General features: G+C 46.5%; 1 long non-coding RNA gene across 1 annotated transcript; it reads left to right on the top strand.

Annotated features, from left to right (window-relative positions):
• The first annotated feature begins 3,894 nt into the window (after positions 1–3,894).
• On the top strand, positions 3,895–27,631 carry LOC125963485 (uncharacterized). The gene is made up of 3 exons (XR_007475514.1): positions 3,895–5,447; positions 21,657–21,873; positions 23,354–27,631. It is a non-coding gene; the product is annotated as an uncharacterized LOC125963485 (long non-coding RNA).
• The last annotated feature ends 292 nt before the right edge of the window (positions 27,632–27,923 follow it).

Below are 27,923 nucleotides of genomic sequence, written 5' to 3'. Positions count from 1 at the left end.
GCAAACCCTGTTGGCTCATTCCTTCCCCACTGCCAACCGAGCCACCATTGTCTCTCCCCTGGGACTCTGCAATAGTCCCTTCACTGGCCTCCCTGTTTCCACCCTTGGCCTCCATAATCTGTTCTCAACACAGTAGCCAGAGTGATAACATTAAAGATCATATCACTCCTCAGACTGAAGCCCTCCAATAGCCCCCTTTCCCAACACATGTCGCTTCGATACCACTTCCTACTGCTCCCCTCACCCTGCTCCGGCCACTCTGACCTTTCTTCAGAAAAGTCAAGCATACCATCCTATCTCCAGTCCTTTGCATGGGCAGTTCCCTCTGCCTAGGACACTCTTCCCTTGGATATCAGCATGGCTTGATACTCAGCCTGCTCAAATGTCACTGTATTTCTCAGCGTTTCAGCAGAATACAGCACTTAAGTTAGGATTACTCGAGGACTATCTGCAGAAGTGTGGATGGGATGTAAGGAAACCCCAAGGGAGAGTTCAGTGCAGCGTGGGCCACCTTTGCTACTCCTTGGCCTGAGCGGGAGGGAAAGCAGTGGCTGCTAGAATCGGAAAGGAGAGCTTGGGGGCAAGGGCCACCTGGCCAGAGCTGTGACCCCCCAGGGAAGGGCCCTCCTCTCCTCTCCTTCCTGCCTCCCCTGCACAGGCTGAATCCGGCTGGAGGGCAAATGAACGTCCCCCAGTAACCTCTGCTCCTCTGCCCCCAACTCCCAAGTCCTCTTACTTGGCCCTGTTTTCTTCCAGGGTACTTCTCCTAACATATTTACATTTTCACTCTGGTTATTTTTATTGTCTGTAAGCTCCAGGAGGGCAGGAATTTTGATCTCTTTTATTCTCTACTGTATCCCAAGAACACTGACTGGCACATAGTGGGCATCAATAAATAATCCCTGAATAAATGAATGCCCACTCAGTCTCCCTAGGCACCTGGGGGAAGGCCTTTGGGTCCCTTGGGCCCTGCCTGGTGAAGGAGTGGGTGGAGAACGCTATTGTCTGGGGCTCCGGATCAGCAGCGGAGCCTGACTGGGTTGGGAGGAAAGCCTGAAGGCCTGTGTTCAGAGCAGCCTCCCCTATCTCTGGTTCCCAGAGCAGATCCCTGCCTCTCCCCAAGGTTGTGATGTTGAGACCAGAGGATTGTCCTTGGCAGAGGCATTACTGTGTTTGATCTCCTGAACAAGGCACCACTCTGTGAAATCTCCTACCTTGTGAATCAGCTCTCTGAGGGCACATCTGGCCCCTCCCCTGGGCCTGTAAGGAATGTTTCTTTCAAGGAGGTCTGAGTTCACCCTGCAGTGGAGGTCTAGGAGTTATGGCCAGGCCTCAGGTTCCCACAGAGAGGGCTGTGGGGAGCCTGTCTGACCCCAGGGCTGCCCTTTGGGCTCTTGGGCTCTTTCTCGATAGGTACCCAGAGTGCTGGGGCTCCCCGACATGGCACTGCCACCCCCTCATTAAGCCTCGATGTCCTATGGAAGAGAAGATTCAAACCAAGGTGACTTCCAGCCCTGCCCTCCAATTGTAAGGTTGTGCGTTTTCTTTACGGGGTCTGTCAACTGAAAGCTATTTTAATCCAAGCACCAATAGGTGCTTCCGAGAGGGAGCCTCGGAAAATGATACGCATCTTCTTCTGGAAAAATAAACATTTGAAACTAGCAGGAAAATTCTGAAAAAGGAAAGGAACGCTCCACATAAAACTCAGAAGTCTTAAAGTAAAAGATTGATAAATTGAACATGTAAAAACATTGAAAAACCTGAATGGAGAAAATTACAAAAAAAGGCAAAAGGCTATAAAAACTATTTGTAACACAATGTCAGATAAAGAGCTAATCTCCTTAATATACACATTTCAGAAATCAATATAAAAAAAAAACAACCAAATTTAAAAATGGGCAAAGTATGTAAACAGACAATTCACAAGGAAAGAAAAAATTTTAATGAACAGTTATTACATGAAAAGATACCCATCTTCACTCAAAAGTAAAGAAATGCATAATGAAACAGCAATTAAATATACCATTTTCAACTGCCAGATTGGCACCAATTAAAATGTTTTACAATGGATAGTGTCAGTGAGGTTGTGGGGAAAGTCAGACTTGGACATTTTTGGTGGAAATGTAAATTGACCAACATTTTGGAGGGCAATTTGGAAATAGCTACTGTGGTGAAGTAAAGGTATCCACAAATTCTTTGACACTTCTCCCACAGAGAGATGGGGTCTAGGTCCCCTTCCCTTGAACTTGGGCTAGTCTATGAGTTCTCTGACTAATAACCCTAAATCCAAGTGTATTCCCTTAACTTGTCCAGTGGGTTCCACTTCTTAACTCTTACTTAAACTGTGATTACCTGACATCACCTGCTCTTATGAAGGTCAAACCATGTGGCAAAGCCCTGGAGGATATAACAGCACGTGGAGAGAGAGAGAGAGGTCAAGGAGCACTGAGCCTCAGTTATGTAAGTGATGAAACCAGCTCGGAAGAGAATAAAAGATGAACCATCCAACTGAGCCCTTTCTGACCTACCAAATCATGAGTAAGATAAAATGGTGGCATTAAACACTGAGTTTTGGGGTAGTTTGTTATACAGCCATAGGCACCTGGAACAGCATCCAGATTTAAAGGTATTCTTTGAGCCAGCAATTGCACTTCTATGAATCTAACCTACTGAGATGTTTGCACAAGTGCACAAAAACCCCTGACTGAAGAAATTCATCGCAGCATTGTTTGTGACAGCACAAGACTGGAAAAATCTATCTGCCCATCATGAGGGGAATGGCTAAATCAATTCTAATATATCTAGTTATACACTGTGCCCGCTGAAATCCTGAGACAAGAAAAAGTCTCATTCATGGTCCTGTGAGCTTCGGGTGACATAACAGAATAGTTAAGAGCATAGATTCTGGAGCCATAGACCCTGTCTCTGCCATAATTTATGATCTGTGTGACTCTGGGAAAATTGTTTAATCTCTCTACACCACATTGTCCTCATCTGTAAAATGGGGATGATAATCATAGTACCTACTTCAGATGGCTGTGGTGAGAAATAAGCGAGTTAAAATGACAAGCCTGGTATGTATCTGTGCTATATGTACTTTGAAGATGCAAAGAACTTGGAATTTAACTTGGGTTGGACAAGACTGTCAATATCCTAAAGGGATTGCATAGCAAAGGATCTGCCAGATTGCCATCCTAGGACAGGGAAGGGAGAGTCAACAAATAAAGGCTTGAAGGCAGTGGTGGGAGAATGTTTTTCAAGAAGTGGACTCATCCTGGGACTTCCCTGGTGGCACAGTGGTTAAGAATCCGCCTGCCAATGCAGGGGACACAGGTTTGATCCCTGGTTTGGGAAGATCCCACATGACGCGGAGCGACTAAGCCCGTGCAGCACAACTACTGAACCTGTCTAGAGCCCTTGAGCCACAACTACTGAGCCCGCATGCCACAACTACTGGAGCCCTCGCACCTAGAGCCCATGCTCCGCAACAAGAGAAGCCACCACAATGAGAAGCCCGCGCACCGCAATGAAGAGTAGCCCCCGCTCACCACAACTAGAGAAAGCCTGCGCGCAGCAGCAAAGACCCAACACAGCCAAAAATAAATAAATAAATAAAAATTTTTAAAAAAGAAATGGACTCATCCTGTACTTTCTATTCTGCATCTTGCTATCTTTCAGAGATTCTTCCTACCTCAGTACTCATAGACTCATTCAGTTCTTTTCAACAACTGCTCAGTATTCCATTGAATGGCTGCACCTCAATTTATTTCACCATCCTCTGTTGATGGACTCTTGGGTTGGTTCCAGCTCTTTGCTATCATTACAGACAATACTGCAGCAGACATCCTTGCACATTTATCTCTGCCCTCTCACTGTTATTACTTTTGTGGTGTAGATTCTTACAAATGAAGGTGTTCAGCATAAAGTCTACGTACATTTTAAAAAATTCTGATAACTCCTGTCAAATTGTTTCACTATCTGGTCCCAGTTTCCTTCCACTGCTTTTGTTTCCATACCTTTACTGTCTGTTTTCACATGTTTGTTTTTTTAGGTGAACTTTAGTATCGTTTTGCCAAGTATTATCAGGCCTTGTTTTCGAATGAGTTTAGGGATGAATCAGCCACCATGCATGCCTCGAAAAGTTCACCGTCTGGCAAGGAATGGAGTGGAGAGAGCAGTGTAGTGGGGGATGATAGCTGCAAACATTTATTTCCATCAAGGCCAGGGCTGGCACCAAAGGCTGGACCATGGGCTCTGGGAACCCCCAAGAAAGAGTAGCATTTTGGGTCTGGGGCAATAAGGGAAGCCCCCACTGAGAAGGTGTCCTGCCTAGCCTTTGCCCTGGCTACAGAGCACTTTTAGAACACTGACTCATTAAATTCTCACAATAGCCCTTTGCATTAAGTAGTAGTATTATCTCCACCTTTCAGATGAGGAAACTGAGTCCTGGAGAATGAAGGTCTTGCCCAGCTCCATCCTCCCAGCTCTTAAATGCCTTTCCCTTTCTCTTTGCTGTGCTTCCCCCATCACCTCTACCCCCAGCCTCCTGCCCCACATCCTGTGCCATGCTGGCTGGGCTGACAGAGCCCTGGGCTGTGGGCGCTTGCCTATGGACTCTGCCCAGGGCTGGGTATCCTCCTTCCAGAGGCCTTGGACCCAGACCCCACTGTCCAGGTGGACTGGGCTTTCACAGCAGGCTCGCCCCTGCAACTGCTCTGAGGCCCAGACCACACGAAGCTGCCTCATTTCCCAACCCAGGAATGCTAGGTCATCCTATCCCATCCCTTCTCCAGCCAAACACCTCCTTCAGAAATTAGGCCTTCAGAAGTTCTTTTGGGTTAAGCATTTGCCACATTCTACATTTTTCTAAATGCACATCACTCTGACAGGAACCCACAGTAATTCCCAAAAGTTCTGTGTGAATAAAGTCATTCTATCTTTTCCCTCAGGTTAAGAAAGGCCTGACGCTCTCTGACAGGTCCTTGTGAAGTGGGAAGTAAGGGGAGTGGGAATTAAACTGGCAGTTAACCCCACATTACTAACATCTCTGCCGCAACTCTTTCTCCCTCACCCCGGCCTCACCCAAGTACTTAGCCTGGCGTTCAAGGACCTTCACTGGGAATTCTGGGGAAAGCCTCATAAAGCAGAGCAGCAGGAAGCCCGGAGTGGAGGACCCAGCAGGGAGAGCCTCCTCCTTCACTGGAGGACATGGCCAACCTCAGGTCAGACTACAGCCTGTGTCCATCAGCCTCTCTGGTGATGGGAACAGATTACGTATGCGCACACTGGAGGGAATTACGGTATTTCCTGACTGCGGCTCTTTGCCGGCTCTGGCTCCCCAGTGTGTCCAAAACAGGAACTGCAGTCGAGCCAAACCGGCTCCGCCCACTTCCGGCGGAGTTCCTGGAGGAGGCGCCGCTTCTGGAAGCCGGGCCGTCACGCGCGAGGTAACTCTCTCGTCTGTCTCCTCCGTACAGGGGGACTTGCTTGCGCTGTTTTCTGAGGTTTCCCCCCAAATCGCTTTCCTTCCTGACGACAGAGCTGCCCCCAGAGTTGGGGTGCCCAGCGGAAGCTGGCCCGAAAGACGTCCTCGGGCTTCATCTGTAGCCGCTCCCGCGGCCCTGCCCGGGACCAGCACTGGCTGCGGCGCCTTGGGGACCACTGAGTTCGCCTTTGGAGAAGCCCACTCTGAACTCTTCAGTTGCTTGCAGTGTGTCTCTGGGCGAGTCATTAACCTTTCTGAACTGCACCTGTCTCCTCTGTAAAATGGAGCTTAGATTTATTAGCACTTGGGTTGTAAGGTAACTCAATGGGATGATCCAGGTGGCAGGTGGAGAGCAAGATAGTAATCACCATCATAATGGGACACTCACTGTGTGCATGAGGGAAGAAACTGAGATTTAGTGATTTTCCCAGAGTCAGGCGTCCAGAGAGGCAGAGCTGGGACTGGACTCAGGTAGACATGGGTACACAAGTGCTGGGGGTGTGGGTGGTGGTCCAAGGTTTGTGAGTTTAGGGGTGTGCTCAGAGGCCTGAAGAATATCCAACTTTGCCTCCTTTTGTGTCGTTAATCAATGCTGGCTTATAATGAATTATTCATGCCTTATTGATATAATGCCTCAGTGGGCAGGGACCTAAAAGACCATCCATGGGCTTCCCTGGTGGCGCAGTGGTTGAGAGTCCGCCTGCCGATGCAGGGGACGCGGGTTCGTGCGCCGGTCCGGGAAGATCCCACGTGCCGCGGAGCGGCTGGGAACCATGAGCCATGGCCGCTGAGCCTGCACGTCCGGAGCCTGCGCTCCGCAACAGGAGAGGCCACAACAATTAGAGGCCCGCGTACCGCAAAAAAAAAAAAAAAAAAAAAAAAAGACCATTCATGCTTATTTCCTTATGAAGAGCCAGGGAGAGACTTGTCCAGGGTCACATGGCCCGGCAGCTCAGAACTGGACTGGAGCTCAGTTCTGTCCCTGTGCTCCTGCTCTTCCACCCATCCTCCTGATTTGGTGGGAGCAATTCTAGGAGAGGGGGAATGCTCCTTCCCACCCACAATCAAACTGCCCACTCAGTACAGGCTCCTCTCCAGGGGCCGCCCACTGGCCACTCCTGTCCCCACTTGTCAGGTCCTTCTGCCACTCCCTTCTTCTCCCTCCTGCACACACTCTGGGCCTCTCTCCCCTCACAGGGGTAATGCTCTAAGCAGAGAGGAAACCAGTGCAGCCTCTGGCTCCCAAGGGCTGGCACAAGATCAGCCAATATTTTAACACTGTGTGTGCTTGTGTGCGTGCGTGTGCACTTGTTGTCAGAAAGGGGCTAACATAATATATATAGCAAGTGACTGACAGTGGCATCTTTGGGTAGATGAATTGTGGGTGTTTTTTTCCTTGCTTGCGTTTTTAAATTTTCTTTAGTAATAAACAAACATTATTAATAAGACAGGAAATAAAAGTTGCTCTAAAATTCTGTTAAGAAAAAGGCCGGGACTTCCCTGGTGGCGCAGTGGTTAAGAATCCGCCTGCCAATGCAGGGGACACGGGTTCAATCCCTGGTCCGGGAAGATCCCACATGCAGGGGAGCAAGCCTGTGCGCAGCAACGAAGACCCAACGCAGCCAAAAGTAAATAAATAAAAATTTGAAGAAAAGAAAAAGGCCAACAATCATAAAAATGAGCTAGAGGTAAGAACAGATTGTTCGCTGAAAAAAAGAAAATGTTTCTTAAACATAGAAGAAGACTTTGCTCATAATGATAGAAATGCAAATTAAAATTACACTGAGTTAGCATTTCTTACCTATCAGATTGGCAAAAATCCAAGTTGGACGAGTTCTGTTGGGAAGGCTGTGAGGAAACACTTTCATACATTGCTGACGGGAGTGCAAAATAGTATAGATCCTACGTAGGGCATCTGGCAATAGCTAGCAAAATTGCGTGTGTAGTGTGTATTGACCCTTTGACCCAGAAATCCACTTCTAAGAATAGATCCTTTAGATGCACTGGTTAAAAAAATACCAAATGATGCTTGCAAGAGGCTACTCACCATAACGCTATTGTAATAGCAAAAGATTGGAAACAGGGCAAACATCCATCAGCAGGAACTGGTTGAATAAGCCACATGCTGGAGGACTCTGAGGCTGCAAAAGGCAAAAGAAAGAGCTTGTACTACTGCAGAGAGATGGCTGAGGTGAGCTGTTCTGTAAATAAAGCAAGGTAGGTGTCCAGAATAGGCAAATCTGTAGAGACAAAGTAGATTAGTGGTTGCCTGGGGCTATGGGGGGATGGGAATACTGGGGAGGGGAAGGAAAACTGTAGGGTATGTGGGTATGAGGTTTCTTTTGGGTGATGAAAATGTTCTAAAATTTACTGGTGATGATTACACATGAAAACCATTGCATTGTACACTTAAATGAGTGAATTGTACAATATGTAGCTTATATCTCCATAAAGCTGTTACTAAAAAAAGACAATGTGAGAAAAGTGTGTATAGTATGCTACTGTAGGAAAGGGAGAAAAAATTATGTACATATGATTGAATTAAACAATATAAGGGTAAGCAACAACAACAATAAAGGTTTTATCAGTCAGGTGTCAGTCAGGATTCAGTTGGGGAACAGAATCACTTTGAGGTTGTGGTATGGAGGCTTTTTAAAAAAATTTAATTTATTTATTTGGGCTGTGCTGGATCTTCATTGCTGCGCACAGGCTTCCTCTAGTTGGCGGTGAGCGGGGGATACTCTTCGTTGCGGAGCGCGGGCTTCTCATTGCGGTGGCTTCTCTTGTTGTGGAGCACGGTCTCTAGGCGTGCATGCTTCAGTAGTTGCGGTGAGTGGGCTTAGTAGTTGTGGCTCACGGGCTCCAGAGCGCAGGCTCAGTAGTTGTGGCGCATGGGCTTAGTTGCCCCATGGCATGTGGGATCTTCCTGGACCAGGACTTGAACCCATCTCCCCTGTATTAGTAGGCAGATTCTTAACCACTGGACCACCAGGGAAGTCTGGGATGGAGGCTTTTTGATGGTAATTCGCTTTGCACAATTGTGGAAGAGCTGGGGAAGACAGAGACTAGAAGGTGAGTAAGAGCATCAGAGGAGGCACTAGCCACTCTGAGAAACCAAGTTGGTCCAGCTGTGAAATGCAACCAGAGGTGAAGCTGCAGGAGGTCTGTGGGAAGCTGTTTCCTCTGTGTAGAGGATGCCACTGGGTCTGCCGCTGAGCATCTGTGGTGGCAGGAGGCCACTATTGGTCAACTGTGTCATCAGCTGGGAATAAAAGCTGGATATGGAGTGAAGGAGAGGGAGAATAAGGTGGAAGCTGCAGGTCTTAGACAACTGACTATGACAACCTTCAGAGACTTGACTTTGAAACTTGTAAACATTTTACATAATTCTAAAACAAAATTAATGTTAAAAAATATCTAAAGGGCTTCCCTGGTGGCGCAGTGGTTGAGAGTCCGCCTGCCGATGCAGGGGACGCAGGTTCGTGCCCCGGTCCGGGAAGATCCGCGGCTGGGCCTGTGAGCCATGGCCGCTGAGCCTGCGCGTCCAGAGCCTGTGGTCCGCAACGGGAGAGGCCACAACAGTGAGAGGCCTGCGTACCGCAAAAAAAAAAAAAAATCTAAAGAGTCACTGCTGTATGTTATATATCGTAAGACTTCTCATCACATGGAAAAAAATTTTTTTTCTATTTCTTTAATGTTGTATCTACTTGAGATGATGGATGTTCACTAAACTTATTATGGTGATCACTTCATAATGTATGTAAGTCACATCATTATGCCATACACCTTAAAGCTACACAGTGCTGTATGTCAATTATAGCACAATTATAGCTCAATAAAACTGGAAGGAAAAAAAATCTAAAAAGCAAAATGAAACAAACCTATGCCTGTTGAGTTAGTAGCATAATCACATAGAGAGGAACTGTTCCAAGTGGCTTTAAAACAGTAGTGTGACTATACAGTTATCCCTCAGTATCCTGGAAGGATTGGTACCAGGACCCCTGATACCAAAATCTGTAGATGCTCAAGTTCCTTATAGAGTGGCATAGTGAAACAGGAGGGAAGGGGACAGGGCACAACCTTTAAAAGAATGACACAGCCATAGGACATGACAAAAACTTGTTAGAACCGATTAGGTCCAAGATGGCAGAAGATTCAACTTCCAGTGGACCTTGAGCCTCATTACATGCTCCTTGTAATATGTTAGCATCTAAATAACATACCCACCAGCGCCATGACAGTTCTGAGGCTGACCATAAAAGGCCAAAAAGTGGGCAGTGGTCCCAATTTCTGGAAATCCCCGCCCCTTCCTCAAAATAGTTGTCATAATCCTCCCACTCATTAGCCTATGACATTACCCAGTCCATAAAAACTAACCACGCCATATTTCAGGACCTCTTGCCTTCTGAGATGGCCCACGCTGTCTGTGGAGTGTGTTTCTCTCTAAATAAATCCACTTCTTATCTATCCCTTTGTCTCTCACTGAATTCTTTCTTCGAGGAGACATCAAGAAGCTGAGCTTCATTAAGTCCTGAAACCAGATGTGTGATCTCAATTAAAAGACCGTGGGTTCAAGTCCCAATCTGGGTTTTGGCAGGGTTCGAGTCCAGGTACGTGGGTTCAAGTCCCAATATGAGTTGCACGGTTTCAATAGTATTTGCATATAGCCTACCCACATCCTCCCACATACTTTAAATCATCTCTAGATTACTTGTAATACCTAATACAGTGTAATGCTATGTAGATAGTTGCCAGTATGCAGCAAATTCAAGTTTTTTTTTTTGAAACTTTCTGGAATTTTTTTCCAAATATTTTCGATCTGGGGTGGATTGAATCCTTGGATGCAGATCTTGCAGATATGAGGGCCAACTGTATGCCCCTAGTGGGATATATCCAAATGACCAGACAAACTTTAAAAACAGTTTTCAGGAATCATGTTATTGGTTATTATGTTGAAATTGTTATTCCGAGACTGCTGTGAGTAGATTATAGGGTAAAGTGAATGCAGGATTTCCAACATGGGAGAAGGAAAACACAGATGTAATTTTGATGATGTTAGGTAAAACCCTGTTGTCTTGAATTTGAGTTGATAGTCATGAGTATGAACTCATGATGCATTTTATCAGAAGAAAAACAAATGAACAAACATTTCCTAGCCCTATCCACTGAAAGATCCCAGAAATAAGACCAACCCAGTAGCAGTTATCATCCCTATGTTTACCAATGTATTATAAAAGGATATAACCCAGGAACAGCCAGAGGGAAGAGATGCACAGGGCAAGTATGGGAAGAGGGTGTGGAGCTTCCCCATCCACTCCGGGTCGTTGCTCTCCTGGAATCTCCACGTGTTCACCAACCTGGAAGCTCTCCGAACGCCCTCCTTTTGGATTTTTATGGAGGCTTCATTACATAGGAATGATTGATGAAATAATTGACTACTGTTGACTGATTCAAACTCCAGCCCCTCTCCCCTCCTCAGAGGCTGGGGAGGGAAGAGGACTGAAAGTTCCCACTGTCTAATCTCAATTGGTTCCCCAGGCAACCAGACCCCAATCTTAGGTCACCTAGAGGCTTCCCAAATCACCTCACTAGCATAACAAAAGACACCTTTCTCGCTCTCCACACGTGGGAGATTCCTAGGGTTTTAGGAGCTCTGCTCCAGGAACAGGGACAAAGACCAAATGTATATTTCTTATTATGAATCACAATATCAGAGTGGTTTAAAAAATGGATTTAGGAAATCATCAACGGCCGCTAACATCACACAAAGAGGGACAAGACGTTGTGTATTTTCTGATAGAAAGGAGCCTCTCCAAAACTCCACTTACAAAGCTTTGATCAATCTACCAGTTTATAGGAGACACAGGTGACAGAGGAACGTGTTAAATGACATCCTAGGGAAGTCATCAGCAAAACAGACTGTGGGAATCTCTACAGGTTATACGACCCAGTACAGTGAATCAACAAATAAATTGTGAGAGGGAGGGAGGGAGGGTGGGAAGGAGAGAGAAAGAGAGGGCGGGAGAGGGAGGGAGAGAAAGGGAGTGGAGTGGAACTTGTAGACTAAGAGACAAATCAGCCAATTTCAGTGTATGGAGCTTGTTGGAATTCTGATTCGAATAAACTATAGTAATTGGAGAAAGTTGAACACCGACTGAATAGTTGATGATATTAAGGAATTACTGTTAATTTTTAGGTGTGAAAATGGTATTTTTATTATGTTTTAAAATGAGGCTTTACTTATAGAGATACTCACATTTATGGATAAAATGGTATTTATGAATCTGCTTCAAAATAATTCAGGAGGAGGAGAAAGTTCGTCATGGATTGTTAATTGTTGAAACTGGATAATAGATAGGTATGTGGGGTTCATTATATTATTCTATCTTTGAGTATATTTAAAAATTTCCGTAGTATTTACAAGACTCATATCTCTTAGATAAGATAAATATGGCAAAATATTAATATGTGGTACTATTCTTTCAACTTTTGTGTAGGTTTAAATTTTTCTAAACAAAACATTAGGAGAAAAGAAATAGTTGCTTTGTCTTGATCCTTTTGCCCCAGCAGGAGTCCTCACAGCCCAGACCTTGCGCCCCCAGGGGCCCTTCTGAACAGTCCTTTGGGCTTGGAAGAAGTCTTATGGTCACAGGCTAACACCTGGAGCAGCCCCCAGACCCAGCAAGGTCAGAGCTAGGAATAAAATCCAGGCATTTCTGGACTCTTCCCAAATGTTGCCTGGGGCACCTGGAACTTCAGACCTTCTCGTTCAGGGCTCCCATCAACTTAGAGAGTCCTGTACAGTTGAGACTTGCCCTCCGCTGTCCCTCCCTGTGATTTAATGGTGAACAAAAGTGCTTAAAGGGAAGTAGGGGAGGTAGCTAACAAGCCAGTAAACAAACATTCACATGACATATTCAAAAGTATTAAGCTAGGAGTCTTCACAGCCTCTGAAGGAGGAGACTGGCTGCTTGGGGGCACCCCACAGGGCTGTTGGGGCAGTGGAGGAGATCCCAGTGGCAGGAAGAGGTGCGCGGTGCTCGGGCCTCTCACTATCGCGGCCTCTCTTGTTGCGGAGCACAGGCTCCAGACGCGCAGGCTCAGAGCAGACAAAACTGTTCTATATGAAAAGCAAGGCTGCGCAGAGAACATTTGGATGTTACAAACAGTCTGGTTAAGGAGAAGAGCGGCAGAGGAGATTTGGAAGAAGTAGGGGCCCTACTGGGATGAGTGGACCTTTGGGGAAAGAGATATTGAAATACGGTTTTTAGGACATTTTTCAGTGTCTGAATTTCCCTGAAATCCTTGCCACTTGTGTATTGGTTTGATATGATTTCAAACCCACTTGTTCATGACTTACGCGCAGCTGTTTTAATCTACTTGTTTGTGTCAAAGACAAGAAAAAAAGTTGTTTTTAGAAGTAAAGTTGTTTTGATATGAGTGAAGTAAGCTGTGTCAGGATGTCTTCATCTCATCTGTTGCTGTTGATAAGCACTTCGTAGCTCAGCTGCTGAGGGGCCCCAATGGGGGCTTATCAGCAAGAATGTGTGGAGAAGCCACTATGGCAAGGGGCATTTAAACTATAAATACCGAGAGTTTTGCGGGGGATATATGAGAGTTTCGGTCTGGGCAAAGCTACCTTTTGCTGATCTAGCTCTCTGAAGATCTTGGGGCATTAGCTCCTGCCCTGGTAAAGACTACTCCTTTATCAGCAGTGGTGACAAACCTTGCAGCCTAGAAGGATACCTGCCTGCCAGATAATACAGGTGCCATCGTTGCCTAGCAACATGCTCTAGCAACAAGGGACTTTTATTTTTGCGTTGATAGCTGAATGTAGCTGTCTGTTGGCAAAGATGTCTCTCCTGAGAAACCAAAACTGGTAGAAAGGGTACACCTCAATTGAATTTGGGCTTTGAGCTCTACATCTGCCCCTGCCTGGAACAATAGTGTAATTAATCTATCATTTGTTGCGGAGCACAGGCTCCGGACGTGCAGGCTCAGCGACCATGGCTCACGGGCCCAGACGTTCCACGGCATGTGGGATATTCCCGGACCGGGGCACGAGTCGTGCCCCCTGCATTGGCAGGCGGACTCTCAACCACTGCGCCACCAGGGAAGCCCGGCTTTTTTTTTTTATAAAACATCTTTATTGGAGTATAATTGCTTTACAATGGTGTGTTAGTTTCTGCTGTATAACAAAGTGAATCAGCTCTACATATACATATATCCCCATATCTTCTCCCTCTTGAGTCTCCCTCCCATCCTCCTTATCCCACCCCTCTAGGTGGTCGCAAGACACTGAGCTGATCTCCCTGTGCTCTGCGGCTGCTTCCCATTAGCTATCTGTTTTACATTTGGTAGTATATATAAGTCCATGCTACTCTCTCACTTTGTCCCAGCTTACCCTTCCCCCTCCCTGGGTCCTCAAGTCCATTCTCTAGTAGGTCTGCGTCTTTATTCCTGTCCTGGCCCTAGGTTCTTCAGAACCTTTTTTTTTTTTTGGATTCCATATATATGTGTTAGCGTACAGTATTTGTTTTTCTCTTTTGGACTTACTTCACACTGTATGACAGACTCTAGGTCCATCCACCTCACTACAAATAACTCAATTTCATTTCTTTTTACAGCTGAGTAATATTCCATTGTATATATGTACCACATCTTCTTTATCCATTCATCTGTCAGTGGACACTTAGGTTACTTCCGTGTCCTGGCTGTTGTAAATAGAGCTGCAATAAACACTGTGGTACATGACTCTTTTTGAATTATGGTTTTCTCAGGGTATATGCCCAGTAGTGGGATTGCTGGGTCGTATGGTAGTTCTATTTTTAGTTGTTTAAGGAACCTCCATAACTGTTCTCCATAGTGGCTGTATCAATTTACATTCCCACCAGCAGTGCAAGAGGGTTCCCTTATCTCCACACTCTCTCCAGCATTTATTGTTTGTAGAATTTTTGATGATGGCCATTCTGATAGGTGTGAGATGGTACCTCATTGTAGTTTTGATTTGCATTTCTCTAATGATTAGTGAAGTTGAGCACTCTTTCATATATGTGTTGGCTATCTGTTGTATATCTTCTTTGGAGAAATGTCTATTTAGTTTTTCTGCCCATTTTTGGATTGGGTTGTTTGTTTTTTTGATATTGAGCTGCATGAGCTGCTTGTAAATTTTGGAGATTAATCCTTTGTCAGTTGCTTCATTTGCAAGTATTTTCTCCCATTCTGAGGGTTGTCTTTTCGCCTTGTTTATGGTTTCCTTTGCTGTGCAAAAGTTTTAAGTTTCATTAGGTCCCACTTGTTTATTTTTGTTTTTATCTCCATTACTCTAGGAGGTGGGTCAAAAAGGATCTTGCTGTGATTTATGTCATAGAGTGTTCTGCCTATGTTTTCCTCTAAGAGTTTGATAGTCTGGCCTTATGTTTAGGTCTTTAATCCATTTTGAGTTTATATTTGTGTATGGTGTTAGGGAGTGTTCTAATTTCATTCTTTTACATGTAGCTGTCCAGTTTCCTGCACCACTTATTGAAGAGGCTGTCTTTTCTCCATTGTATACTCTTGCCTCCTTTATCAAAGATAAGGTGACCATATGTGTAGGGGTTTATCTCTGGGCTTTCTATCCTGTTCCATTGATCTATCTTTCTGTTTTTGTGCCAGTACCATACTGTCTTGATTACTGTAGCTTTGTTGTATAGTCTGAAGTCAGGGAGCCTGATTCCTCCAGCTCTGTTTTTCTTTCTCAGGATTGCTTTGGCTTTTCGGGGTCTTTTGTGTCTCCATACAAATCTTAAGATTTTCTGTTCTAGTTCTGTAGAAACTACCATTGGTAATTTGATAGGGATTGCACTGAATCCCTATCAACTTAGGGATTAGCAATTTGTAGGTTGCTTTGGGTAGTGTAGTCATTTTCACAATGTTGATTCTTCCAATCCAAGAACATGGTATATCTCTCCATCTGTTGGTATCATCTTTAATTTATTTCATCAGTGTCTTATAGTTTTCTGCATACAGGTCTTTTGTCTCCTTAGGTAGGTTTATTCCTAGGTATTTTATTCTTTTTGTTGCAGTGGTAAGTGGGAGTGTTTCCTTAATTTCTCTTTCAGATTTTTCATCATTAGTGTATAGGAATGCAAGAGATTTCCGTGCATTAATTTTGTGTCCTGCAACTTTACCAAATTCATTGATTAGCTCTAGTAGTTTTCTGGTAGCATCTTTAGGATTCTCTACGTATAGTATCATGTCATCTGCAAACAGTGACATCTTTACTTCTTCTTTTCCGATTTGGATTCCTTTTATTTCTTTTTCTTCTCTGATTGTTGTGGCTAAAACTTTCAAAACTATGTTGAATAATAGTGGTGAGAGTGGGCAACCTTGTCTTGTTCCTGATCTTAGAGGAAATGGTTTCAGTTTTTCACCATTGAGAACAATGTTGGCTGTGGGTTTGTCATATATGGTGTTTATTATGTTGAGGTAAGTTCCCTCTATGCCTACTTTCTGGAGGTTTTTTATCATAAATGTGTGTTGAATTTTGTCGAAAACTTTTTCTTCATCTATTGAGATGATCATATGGTTTTTCTCCTTCAGTTTGTTAATATGGTGTATCACATTGATTGATTTGCGTATACTGAAGAATCCTTGCATCCCTGGGATAAACCCCACTTGATCATGGTGTATGATCCTTTTAATGTGCTGTTGGATTCTGTTTGCTAGTATTTTGTTGAGGATTTTTGCATCTATGTTCATCAGTGATATTGGCCTGTAGTTTTCTTTCTTTGTGACATCTTTGTCTGGTTTTGGTATCAGGGTGATGGTGGCCTCATAGAATGAGTTTGGGAGTGTTCCTCCCTCTGCTGTATTTTGGAAGAGTTTGAGAAGGATAGGTGTTAGCTCTTCTCTAAATGTTTGATAGAATTCGCCTGTGAAGCCATCTGGTCCTGGGCTTTTGTTTGTTGGAAGATTTTTAATCACAGTCTCAATTTCAGTGCTTGTGATTGGTCTGTTTATATTTTCTAGTCTTCCTGGTTAGTCTCGGAAGGTTGTGTTTTTCTAAGAATGTGTCCATTTCTTCCATGTTGTCCATTTTATTGGCATATAGTTGCTTGTAGTAATCTCTCATGATCCTTTGTATTTCTGCAGTGTCAGTTGTTACTTCTCCTTTTTCATTTCTAATTCTATTGATTTGAGTCTTCTCCCTTTTTTTCTTGATGAGTCTGGCTGATGGCTTATCAATTTTTTTTATCTTCTCAAAGAACCAGATTTTAGTTTTATTGATCTTTGCTATTGTTTCCTTCATTTCTTTTTCATTTATTTCTGATCTGATCTTAATGATTTCTTTCCATCTGCTAACTTTCGGGGTTTTTTGTTCTTCTTTCTCTAACTGCTTTAGCTATAAGGTTAGGATTTTTATTTGAGATGTTTCTTGTTTCTTGAGGTAGGATTGTATTGCTATAAACTTCCCTCTTAGAACTCCTTTTGTTGCATCCCATAGGTTTTGGGTCGTCGTGTTTTCATTGTCATTTGTTTCTAGGTAATTTTTTATTTCCTCTTTGATTTCTTCACTGATCTCTTGGTTATTAAGTAGTGTATTGTTTTGCCTCCATGTATTTGTATTTTTAAAGATTTTTTCCTGTAATTGATAGCCAATCTCATGGCGTTGTGGTCAGAAAAGATACTGGATATGATTTCAGTTTTCTTAAATTTACTGAGGCTTGATTTGTGACCCAAGATATGATCTATCTTGGAGAATGTTCCATGAGCACTTGAGAAGAAAGTGTATTCTGTTGTTTTTGGATGGAATGTCCTATAAATACCAGGTAAGTCCATCTTGTTTAAAGTATCATTTAAAGCTTGTGTTTCCTTATTTATTTTCATTCTGTATGATCTGTCCATTGGTGAAAGTGGGGTGTTAAAGTCCCCTACTGTGATTATGTTACTGTCGATTTCCCCTTTTATGGCTGTTAGCATTTGCCTTATGTATTGTGGTGCTCCTATGTTAGGTGCATAAATATTTACAATTGTTATATCTTCTTATTGGATTGATCCCTTGATCATTATGTAGTGTCCTCCTTTGTCTCTTGTAATAGTCTTTATTTTAAAGTCTATTTTGTCTGATATGAGAATTACTACTCCAGCTTTCTTTTGATTTCCATTTGCATGGAATATCTTTTTCTATCCCCTCATTTTCAGTCTGTGTGTGTCCCTAGGTCTGAAGTGGGTCTCTTGTACACAGCATGTATACGGGTCTTGTTTTTGTATCCATTCAGCCAGTCTGTGTCTTTTGGTTGGAGCATTTAATCCATTTACATTTAAGGTAGTTATTGATATGTATGTTCCTATTACCATTTTCTTAATTGTTTTGGGTTTGTTATTGTAGGTCTTTTCCTTCTCTTGTGTTTCCTGCCTAGAGAAGTTCCTTTAGCATTTGTTGTAAAGCTGGTTTGATGGTGCTGAATTCTCCTAGCTTTTGCTTCTCTGTAAAGGTTTTAATTCCTTCATTGAATCTGAATGAGACCCTTGCTGGGTAGAGTAATCTTAGTTGTAGGTTTTTCCCTTTCATCACTTTAAATGTGTCCTGCCACTCCCTTCTGGCTTGCAGAGTTTCTGCTGAAAGATCAGCTGTTAACCTTATGGGGATTCCCTTGTGTGTTATTTGTTGTTTTTCCCTTGCTGCTTTTTTTTTGTTGTTGTTGTGGTACGGGGGCCTCTCACTGTTGTGGCCTCTCCCGTTGCAGAGAACAGGCTCTGGACGCGCAGGCCCAGCGGCCACAGCTCACCGGCCCAGCCGCTCCGCCGCATGTGGGATCTTCCCGGACCGGGGCACGAACCCGCGTCCCCTGTATCGGCAGGTGGACCCCCAACCACTGCGCCACCAGGGAAGCCCTCCCTTGCTGCTTTTAATATTTTTTCTTTGTATTTAATTTTTGATAGTTTGATTAATATGTGTCTTGGCGTGTTTCTCCTTGGATTTATCCTGTATGGGACTCTCTATGCTTCCTGGACTTGATTGACTATTTCCTTTCCCATAGTGGGGAAATTCTCAACTATAATCTCTTTAAATATTTTCTCAGTCCCTTTCTTTCTCTCTTCTTCTTCTGGGACCTGTATAGTTCGAATGTTGGTGTGTTTAACGTTGTCCCAGAGGTCTCTGAGACAGTTCTCAATTCTTTTCATTCTTTTTCCTTTATTCTACTCTGCAGTAGTTATTTCCACTGTTTTATCTTCCAGGTCACTTATCCATTCTTCTGCCTCAGTTATTCTGCTATTGATTCCTTCTAGAATTTTTAATTTCATGTATTGTGTTGTTCATCATTGTTTGCTGTTTAATTCTTCTAGGTCCTTGTTAAACGTTTCTTGATTTTCTCCATTCTATTTCTAAGATTTTGGATCATCTTTACTACCATTACTCTGAATTCTTTTTCAGGTACACTGCCTATTTCCTCTTCATTTGTTTGGTCTGGTGGGTTTTTACTTTGCTCCTTCATGTGCTGTGTGTTTCTCTGTCTTCTCATTTTGCTCAACTTACTGTGTTTGGGGTCTCCTTTTCGCAGGCTGCAAGTTCATAGTTCCCATTGTTTTTGGTGTCTGTCCCCAGTGGCTAAAGTTGGTTCAGTGGGTTGTGTAGGCTTCCTGGTGGAGGGGACTGGTTCCTGTGTTCTGGAGGATGAGGCTGGATCTTGTCTTTCTGGTGGGCAGGACCATGTCTGGTGGTGTGTTTTGGGGTGTCTGTGACCTTATTATGATCTTAGGTGGCCTCTCTGGTAATGGGTGGGGTTGTGTTCCTGTCTTGCTAGTTGTTTGGCATAGGGTGTCCAGCACTGTAGCTTGGGTCGTTGAGTGGAGCTGGGTCTTAGCGTTGAGATGGAGATCTCTGGGAGAGCTTTTGCTGTTTAATATTATGTGGAGCTGGGAGGTCTCTGGTGGACCAATGTCCTGAAGTCGGCTCTGCCACCTCAGAGGCACAGGTCTGACACCTGGCCAGAGCACCAAGACCCTTTTAGCCACACGGCTGGAACAGGAAACTGTTTCTGTTCAATTCTGGAACAAAGTGGGGCTGGAAAGGGGACTTGATTGGGGTTTTCTTTTCAAAATCCTCTTTAATGAAGCAGGAGTGGGTGAACTAATCCAAAGTGAAGTCTGTTATATCTTGCTGGGGCTTGGAGCTGACATCCTCAGGCTTCTCTTGGTGCCTGCAGAACCGGTAGATCTCTGCACCCACCCACGAGATTCTTAAGAATTTATATAGAGGCCTGAACTGGGTTCATGTAGACCATCCAGATGGTCTCAACAATGCACTTCTCTCTCAATGCTGTATTCTTTTTTTTTTTTTTTTTTTTTTGCGGTATGCAGGTCTCTCTCTGTTGTGGCCTCTCCAGCTGTGGAGCACAGGCTCCGGACGCGCAGGCTCAGCGGCCATGGCTCGCGGGCCCAGCCGCTCGGCGGCATGTGGGATCTTCCCGGACCAGGGCACGAACCCGCGTCCCCTGCATCGGCAGGCGGACTCTCAACCACTGTGCCACCAGGGAAGCCCCTCAATGCTGTATTCTTGAAAATGGCTCCCTCTTTATTGGCTTTTTAAGAGACATTATCCTGTATGCTAATAGCTTGTGAAATTATTATAATTTCTGCAGTGAGCCTATGTTAAATAAACTGTTGAGAAAGGCAATATCACTTGTATTCTTTTTCTTTCTTTAGAAAATATTTATTTATTTATTTTGGCTGTGCCAGGTCTTAGTTGCGGCACACGGGATCTTCGTTGTGGCATGTGGGATCTTTAGTTGCAGCATGTGGACTCTTAGTTACAGCATGCATGCGGGATCTAGTTCTCTGGCCAGGGATCGAATCCGAGACCCCTGCATTGGGAGCACGGAGTGTTACCCACTGGATCAACAGGGAAGTCCCCTGCATTATTTTTCAAGGCTTTGGAACCATGCTAGTGATTCTTTTGAGTATGAAATGAAAGGGCATTGGGCTCTGAGTGGGAATAGGTGGACCCGGTGTTATTTGTGTGTTCCAAAATTACAAATTGTGACCTCTCTCTGGAAGAAAAGGCATCATAGGGAGGTTGGGAAGAGTACAGGAAATAATGCTGATAAAGAACTGATACAGTGGCTGGTACACAGCTGTTGCTCAAGAAATGACGACAGCTCAAAGAGATTAATTAGACCTGCTTGGGAAAATAGGCATAAAAGCCTGAAAACGATGGATTGGAATGAAGTAGCGTTGACAGCTTAGAGCAGTGCTTCTCATATTTTGATGTACGCAGGAATCACCAGAGGTCCTGTGGAAATGCAGGTTCTGATTCAGTCAGTCTGGGGTGGGGCCTGGGATTCTGTCTTTCTAACAGAATGTCACCCAAATAACAAAGAAGCATGAAATCAACTAGGTAGATTGTGAAACACAAGTCACAGTTCTATTTTGTAAAACAAAGAAACCCTCTCTAATTTCTTAAGATACAAGGTAAGAACAGAGAAAAACCAGGAGGGCCATCTTGTGGAGAAACCTGTCACCAGTGCTAGAGGCCCTCAACCCACTTGAGTGATCTTAGGAAAGATCACTGTGCCTTGTCCAACCATGGACCATCAGGGCTGGATGGCTCACAGGCCCCACCTCCAACCCAGTGGTTTTAGGAGACCGAGGCCCACAGAGGGGAAGGGACTGACCTAGATCACCAGCTAGTTATGGCATCTACAAGGGAGCCTTCCTGGGAGGCTGGAGGCCAGGGGTGGGTGCTGTGGAGTTGAACTTGAAGGATGAAAAGGAGTTGGATAATGGGCCAGTTTGGTCCAGACCGAAATGGCAGTGTGGTGCAGTGAGTTTGAATCCAGCCTCTACCACTATTTGTTGCTGTGACCTTGAAAAGTTATTGGACACTTCTGAGCCTCAGTTTCCTCATCCATTAAATAGGGGTGACAATGTCTGTTTTGTAGAATTGCTGTGAGGATTAAGTGGGATAATGAATTTAAAAATCCCTGGCCAGAATGTGGGATCATTGAAGGCTGGGGAGGCCTCCTAGAGGAAGCCCATAGAAACTTCTGGGTTTAGAAGCACTGGATGGGTGTGGCCTAGCCTGGGTCAGGGTGGCTGGTCTGGTGGGGACAGCCAGGCTTCTGTCAGTCACCCACTTCCCAAGGGTTTCTCTAATGCTGACTCATGGTCACTTGGGTCTCACCTCCAGGTGCCCCAGGGAAGGTGTGGAGACACAGACTATCTCCAGACAGCAGTGGCTGCAGGAGGAAGATGATAAAGCAGCAGTCACTTCATTCTGCTGGTTCAAGATCATGGACATCAAGGATGGCAGCTGGGCAGCTGTGCCAGCCAACTGCTCCCTGGCACCTCTGCATCCATCAGGGAGGCCAGGGCTTGGAGAGTGACCAACCACCAGCTGTCTGCAGGTTTGGCTCCATCAATGTCCTTTCCACCTACCAGATGTTCATGCTGTGGCTCTTAAATCAGACCAGCTGGGTTAGAACCCTGGCTTCACCACTTACTGTGGGGGGTAGGAAGAGTTATTTACCCTCTCTGTGCTTCAGTTCCTTCCCCATAATCTGCTGGTGATAATGTCCATTTCATAGGGTGGTTTGGGGGACAAAATGAGATAATCCACACAAAGTCTTAACCATGGGGCGCATTAACTGTTAGCTATTATCATTATGTTATTTTTCAAAGGCCATTCCAAGTAATTCCTCCTCCAGGAAGCCTTTCTGATCTACACTAATGACTGAAAGATATTTGTCCTCCTCTGATCCCACAAGAAATAGCAATGACTTCTTACCTTGGGATAGAGATGCGTGGGACCCCAGTATCCCCAAATCTAAAGAGGCTGTGAATGCCTAAAAGGCAAAGAAGAGAAGACATGGACATCCCCCAGGGTCTGAAGTACAACCCATTCTGATATGTTTAATGTGTATCATTTTGTTTGTACTGTATGTACCTTTGCAAATCTGTGTTGTTTTGTGTGCAAGCATTTTTATTGGTATTGTGTTTTAGGTCTCATTTGCTTGTTTTACTCTTTCTGCTCAGCACTTGGTGTTTCAGTCCATGTTGCTGTAAATACACGTGGTCCTTGCATCTGTAGTTGCATAGTAGTACCACATTTTACCTATCCATCTACTCCCCCAGTGTGGACACTTAGGTTGTTTCCAGCTCCCAGTAACCACAAAACAGCCCAGCAACAAAATCCTCTTACATGTCCCCTGATGAGCCTGTAAGAGAAGGAACTGGCTTTTAGGGTCAGAGTTTGCTGTGTTTAGTTTCCCTCATTACTGCCAAGACTCTTTGCCGGAATGGCTGCCCCAGGCTACCCCCACCAGCAGTGCACCTGGCCATGACACCTCTCATTCCCCACCACCATTTGGCATTATCCAGTTTTTCTAATTTTTGCCAGTCTAATCGGTGTAAGTGGTATCTCACTGTCATTTTAATTTGTATTTTTCTGATCATGAACAAATCGACCATCTCTTCATATGCCTGCAGGCTTGCTGAGGTTACTGTTCCTTAAATGCCCACCCAAGTGCTTGGGGTCTGACTTTCAGCTCCTGGGGGCACCAGACCAGGCTCCCGAGTCGCGAGCCAGGGGCCTGCGGGAGGTCGTGCATCCGGGACCGGATGCTCGCAGAGGAGACATTCCCAGGGGGACCTGCGTAGCCCCTAGTGGCTCTGAACCGCTGGGCCGTGGGCTGGTCAAGGGAGCCCGTAGAGAGAGACCCGCAGTCTGGCCCGGGATGGGAGGCGGTCGGGAGGTCGGAGCAGCTGCGCCCGCATCATACCCAAGAGCCAAGGAGGGGCGAGGGCTCTGGAGGAGTGGCTGCTGCCTGCACTCCGACGCTCCCGGGAGCCTCGTCCTCACCCCCAGCTCAGCTCCTCCTCCCTCAGCTTCTGGGCCCAGTCGGGCGGACGGGCCGCTCGCGACCAGGCAGAACACAGAGGAGCTCCGGAGCGGCGGCATGGAGGAGGAGCTGGCGTGGGAGACCCAGGGCCGTGAGTCCGCGGGGTGGGGGCCGGGACAGGGGCGGGTAGAGGCCCGAGAGGATGCGCCGCAACCCAGCGGGGGCGACCGAGCCTGAGATCTGCGCGGTCCGCGTGGCCACCTGCGTCTTGGGCTTCTTTGTGGCCCCGAGAGGAACTCGCACCTGGCGGAGGGGACATTGGCTGCTCACCTGGGACTGGGGGTGCTCCCTGCCCTGGAGTGGGGAGCTTGGGTGGAGGAGACATTAGCTCGAAAGAAGATGGGAATACGATCCTTTATTGGGTGCTTACTTTGTGTGCCAGCACTTTATTTGATCTCCACGGCAGCCTTCTGGGTAGGACCTACTGTTATCTCCATTTTGCAGAAGAGAAAGCTGAGGCACAAAGTGGTTAAACAAGTTGCCCAAGGTCACACAGCCTTAAAGTGGTCGAAATGCTGAGGGCCCCAGCTCCCTTAGAATGTCGGGGCTGGATGGGGAGTGGAGGAGGTATGGTGTGCTGCAGGGGGGATCAGGGCACCTCAGAGCCCCCTCCAGGAGTGTGCCTGGCTGCTAGGGCCTCTGGGCCAGGCAGTGGCATCCCTGTGGACATCAGCCAGCTTCGGGGACCTTTGGCTGCACTGCCAAAGGGAGTGAAGGACTGTGCCATTTTCCTCACTGGGATGCAGATGGAAGTGGGGGTTCTATCAGGTGCTAAGCCTTTCAAACAGGTACAGGGTTCTGCTTGGGGCAGACATCACTTGAGCAGGCCCTTAAAGAACGTGCAGCAATGGATCATTGGGGTGCGCGGGAGGGAATTCTGCGCAGAGGACCCAGCATAGGCACAGGCTCAGAGGCCAGAGTGCAGTGTGTGTCTGTTGTGTCCAGAAAGAGGATGCATGGATTGAGATGCATGGAAGAGATGAGACTGAAGTTGATTTCACTGGCGCTCTCCAGGGCCTCCATGCTCTCCTTCAGGCTCTTGGCTGTTTGCCAGCACAAACCAGGCCACTCTCCCAGGCTTCCGTCAAGAGAAAGGGAGTCAGAGCTGGTAGGAATCTCTACAGATCACTTTTTCACCCTCCCCTGATTCTACAGTGGAACCGAGGCCCCCAAGGGGGATGTTTCCTGCTGTTAGAAAGTGGCAGTGCGGGAACTAAACCCCAGCTTCCCTAAGCTTACGCCTGAACTGCCAGATCTTTTGCTGAACCTGGATCATAGTGGTTTTCGTCCAAGAGTTTAAGGAAAGGAATGCTCAGGACACAGTTGCTTCCCGGAGGTGTTTGAGATCTGAGTGAGATTCTTCCAGAAGGACCCTCTCTTCCCCTATGGGAAAGGCAGACCCTTTTAGGGGTGAGGAAGGGTGGCACCATCAATGGGGACCACACTTGGAAGGAGATGTTTCCCCCTTTCCCCTGAAGTATTGACATGAAGCTCCCCCTGTCCCCATACACCTCTTTCCTGCCATTTACCTGAGCTTGTGGTTTGGTTTTCCAGGGAACAAATGAGTCTCAACTGGGGCCACATCTTATATAGTTCAAAAGCCCTGAAGAGACTTAATGACTTGTGTGTCACTTATTCATTCAGCAAATATATGCCAGGGCCTGAATTTAGGGATATATTAGTTAACAGGTCAGACAAAAATCTCTCCCTTCATGGGCTTATATTATAATGGGGGAAGCAGACAATAAAGCTAATAAATATGTAAATATAGCATAGGCCAGTGGTGAGGGGTGGTGTGGAGAAAAGCAGGGCAGGGAGGTGGGTAGGGAGGGTGTTTCCTTGGTTGGGGCTTCACTGGCTCAGAGAGCCCTGAAAGAAGGAAGCCCCACCCCCCCCCAGGTCTTTGGCCGCCAGAATTTATTCTCTGACCCTTTGTTTTGGAGGAATAATAGTGATGATGACGATGGTACTATTTGCCAGATACCATGCTAGGAGCTTTTCACATACTTATATCCGATCATTACAATAACCCTGCAGGGCAGCTCATGTCCCCATTTTGCAGATGAGGAAACTGAGGCACAGAAAAATTAAGTAACCTAAGTCACACAGCCAGGAAATGGCTCAGCCACAGGGCAGCAGCTCTGAGGTCCATAGGTTGCATCTGTGAGGCCTCAGAAAGCCCCAAACCCTCTCCTGTATTTGGAAAGCCACGTGGAATTTATCTGGAAAAAACAAATTGATGGCAGGCTTCTCTGTCACTTTAATGCATCCCAGCCTTCCCTGCCAAGACACTGGCGACCTGTCCCTGGATACACAGAGGGGCTGGGTCTGTACATTTGCAGTGGACCAAATGTGCAGGATGTAGGCTCAGCAGCAATAAAACCTCAAATTACATGCCCTGTACTGATTGTGCAAAGGGCCAGCCAATATTGGGTTGGCCAAAGAGTTCATTCGAGTTTTTCTGTAAGATGTTACGGGAAAACCCAAACGAACTTTTTGGCCAGCCCAATATTTGTCCCTTGTGCTTGTGTATCTAAGCCTTTCTGAAGTGGGGACAGGCATCTGTCAGCTTGGGGATTTTCAGTGTCACTCATGGAAGCAGAGTTTTGTGGATTCCTTCATGTGCTCAGCTTTGGGCCCACTGTGAAGTGTGAGTGGGCTGGCAAGTGTCAGGTGTGGCCAGAGCCCCCAAGGAGCTTGAGGTCCAGCCGAAGAGACCGGACATCCTTATAAGCCAAGAGCAGTCAGGATGACGGCAGCATGGGGTTCTGGTGAGATGAGCCCTGGACCACGTCGTCAGGCCTGAGTCCCCCTGGCCTGGCCACCAACCCTCTGAGCCCACCGCTGGCCATGGCAAGGGGCTGGAAGGGGGGCTTGGAGGTTCCTTCTAGTCTGAGACTGAGATGAAGGTGCAGCGACAAGGATGAGAGGAGTGCAGAGACCACAGAGAAGGCAATCAGAGAGGGCCCCACAACCAGGAGGCGAAAGCTGGTTAGGATTAGGGGATGAGGAGAGAAAAGGTGGAGGGACGAGGACAAAGAAGCCGAGTGAACACGCGCCTCTGGCCTCGCCCGGGCCTGACGCAGTGGGTGGCTCAGTAAATCCTGGCTGCCTTCTTCACTGATGGAGCCATGGGAAAGGTCGTTATCGACTCCAGTGGGAATGAATTGCATTCCTTTCCTCAAGAACAGCAATAGCAGTCAGGACAACTGGATGACAGGGCACCTCTGAGAGGGGAGGGGCACACACCTGGCTCCTGTGGATGGTCTTGCCCACGGTCTCCCAGCTTTAGGGTTCTGCCGAGTCCTGGTCACGTGGACATGAGGTGCGCTGGAAGGAGAAGCAGCCTGTCTGGGGAAATCTCCAACATTAAGAAAGAGGAGAAGCATCCACCCACCATTCTGAGCTGGAAGACCCCCTGCCTAGGAGACATTCAAGCCAGGGAGGGGCTGTTCCCCGATCCTCCTTATACAGTGTCGGGGGTCCTCCGCCCTCATCCTGCACCCCTTTTTGTCCCAACAGTGCTTCCTCTGGAGAGGCAGCTCCATGAGGCTGCCCGCCGGAACCACGTTGGGAGGATGAAGGAGCCGATCGGGAGGAGAGTACACATCAGGGCCAGAAATCACGTGTGTAAAGGGGCTCCGGCTGGGAATAATGCTATAGTGTCACCTCCACACAGGAGGGACAGTTCCCGGAGCCTGGGGCAGGCACATCGGCACGTGTTAACTTGGGGGAGGCTCAGGCCCTGGCCTCCTTGTCCACTTTGCCTCAAAATCTCTGAGGCCCAAAGTCAGGGTCAGGATTCCAGTGCTCTTAACTCTTATTCCTTGTGACCCATCCAGAAGGCTCCTCCAAGAAACAGATTTAGAGTCAGGAGGGCAGGGGCTCAAAGGTCAGGAGTCGGAGGCTGGCAGATAGGGACAGGCACCTGGAGAGACAAAGGTGGCCTGGTGCCTCTGGTCAGAAGTCCAGGGGTTCTGGACCAAGGGAGGCTGATGTGTCAGTTGCAATGTTTTTTTTTTTTTTTACAGTGTTTTGTTTTAAAATCTTTATTGAATTTGTTACAATATGGCTTCTGTTTTATGCTTTGGTTTTTTGGCCACAAGGCATGTGAGATCTTAACTCCCCGACCAGGGATCCAACCTGCACCCCCTGCACTGGAAGGCGAAGTCTTAACCACTGGACCGCCAGGTCCCTGAGGCATCCTCCCAACGTGGTTCCGGCGGGCAGCCTCATGGAGCTGCCTCTCCAGAGGAAGCACTGTGGGGACAAAAAGAGGTGCAGGATGAGGGCGGAGGACCCCCGACACTGTGTAAGGAGGATTGGGGAACAGCCCCTCCCTGGCCTGAATGTCTCCTAGGCAGTTCAGTTCTCTGAGGGCCCGCTGTGCCTACCGAGTGTGTAAAACTGCTGTGGGCCCAGGCCTGCCCTTGGCCTGGTGGGGAGGCAGGCCAGGCCTCAGGGAAGGGTGCAGGTGGGGTGGTTCGCAGCCCCGCTGGAGAAGGGGGCAGAGGGAAAAGCCATTCTTCTGGTTGGGGACACTGGCGATGGGCCTG

The sequence above is a fragment of the Orcinus orca genome, chromosome 2, assembly GCF_937001465.1.
Source record: "Orcinus orca chromosome 2, mOrcOrc1.1, whole genome shotgun sequence".
Lineage (NCBI taxonomy): Eukaryota > Metazoa > Chordata > Mammalia > Artiodactyla > Delphinidae > Orcinus > Orcinus orca.
This window is presented reverse-complemented; position numbering and strand designations above follow the sequence as displayed.